This window comes from Morone saxatilis, unplaced genomic scaffold (assembly GCF_004916995.1).
Source record: "Morone saxatilis isolate NCDOM2014 unplaced genomic scaffold, NCSU_SB_2.0 Contig24, whole genome shotgun sequence".
Lineage (NCBI taxonomy): Eukaryota > Metazoa > Chordata > Actinopteri > Moronidae > Morone > Morone saxatilis.
The window spans coordinates 14,546,434-14,548,296 of NW_023339807.1; the positions used below are offsets into that span (position 1 = coordinate 14,546,434).

Sequence of the window (1,863 nt, forward strand, 5' to 3'; positions counted from 1 at the left end):
ATAAGATAAGATGTACCTTTTTTGATCCCCCGTAGGAGAAAGTCAAGTTAGACAAAGCAGCATAGGGGAATGTAGTGCAAAAAGTACAGAAGTGTACAAGTACAATAAGAATCACAAAATAAGAATATTATAAAATATAATAACTATAACTATAAATAAAAAATATATACACTATATGCAATATGCAGTAAAATGGTGTGCATTGCAATGTGCTATTTGAATAAAAACATCCCTATCACACATCTTTCCAGTACCAGTTAAAAATGCTTTCCGTTCAAAATTAATGAAACCTTAAATGTTTTCTGCAAAAGAGAATTTCTTCATAAGGAAAAAAGGACACTGACCAACAACCTTTCACCACAAAAAGGGGAGATTCTTCAGCCAACAAGGGCTGGAACCATGACCCAAAAACCTACTCTAATAACTAATAACTAATATTCAACAATTATCCAAACATTTAGTAATCAAAAGTGTTTATATTTATTTAAGGATCCCCAGTAGAACCACATGTGCTATTAGTCTTCATGGGGTCCTGAACATAGAAACACAATACAGACGATAAGAAAGTAGCCGAGAGACAACAGATACACAAATGAGAGAAATTAATAATGAAGTAATAACAGACCTACCAGTACAATCGAACATAAAAAAAAAACACTTTGTTATTAATGATATCTTTAGGTTGAGAATTCCAGAGACAGTGAGCTAATTTCATGCAGAGGGCTGCTCTTACTTGGCCCCCAGGCAGCATTGGTTTCTTTTCTCTTCACACCTTCTTCCCACAGTAACAATCAATAATCATCCACACACATTGATAGAAAATGTCAAGAGAGGCTTTTTAAGGCTTCTAACCTTCTCTATTCCTTAAAGCTCAATTCACCTACATTTTAAAATCTCACTTACTCAATCTCATACTGTTGTGGTTGTGTCTCCCTTGAGGACTATGCAAACATGTTACCGTACTTTATCACAAGGAAGTGAATAAGATACAGCTGCAAAGCTGCTGCTTGCATTTCCTGCCAAAAGTCCCCTATGAGTCACCCATATGGAAAATTACGAAAGAATCTTATGATAAGACGAAAGAAAATAAGCTGTCAAACCAGTCTTAAAATGTACCTCTGCCAAACAGGTTATTTAGTAACTACAAAGATTATATATTCTGTTTAACTATAGGACCTGTATTGTTTTGTAATTATTTGTGAATATACTTTTGCCTTAGTTTTCAAACTAAAAAGTAATGCATTTTATCTAATACTTACCACACTATCTATCTCTCTTCCGTTCCTTCTAGTCAAGCTCTCAAATGTCTTTCTTGTAGTCCACAAAACTATTATTTCCTTATATTCCCTTACTGTTTACTTTAGTCCTCGTACCTTTACTTCTATCTGAAACCCCGTCACTATTCAGAGGAGACAGTGACAGTGGTCTGATATACGTGCCTAATTTTTCTTCTTCCATTAAGCCACACCCACCTAAAATCTGCACACACTGCTCCTCTGTGACATTGTGCATATTTTTTGTCTTGACAGCATGACAGAGGGAGGAATATTTTCTGGGCACAGGTGGGATTGGGGATAAATTAAGAGCACACAACAACCAATAAATCAAAATGTTGACAAAGTTTTGAATTATGAGATTAATTGATTTAGTGTCTCATGAGTTTTATTTACTGTGATTTGTTTTTCTCAGTCACATAACACAGAAATTAGGTTACATTGTGTTTTGAAAAGTTCTTCCAATTTAAAACCATGTTTAAAACACATACAGGCCAACAGTGTGTCAGCCTTTTAAACAGAATATGAGGAACCTGCTACAGATTCAGTGAAAAAGATCAGTAACTTCTAAACAAATGTGATTATTTCA

At 34.5% G+C, this 1,863-nt stretch overlaps 1 protein-coding gene across 1 annotated transcript in view; it reads right to left on the minus strand.

The window, feature by feature from the left end:
- rbm12ba (RNA binding motif protein 12Ba) overlaps positions 1-1,421 on the minus strand; it is a 4,582-nt gene extending 3,161 nt beyond the window's left edge. The window contains exon 1 of the mRNA XM_035672488.1: positions 1,260-1,421. The gene's annotated coding sequence lies outside the window, so the exon portion shown is untranslated. The remainder of the gene's footprint in view (positions 1-1,259) is intronic.
- Between the last annotated feature and the right edge of the window lie 442 nt (positions 1,422-1,863).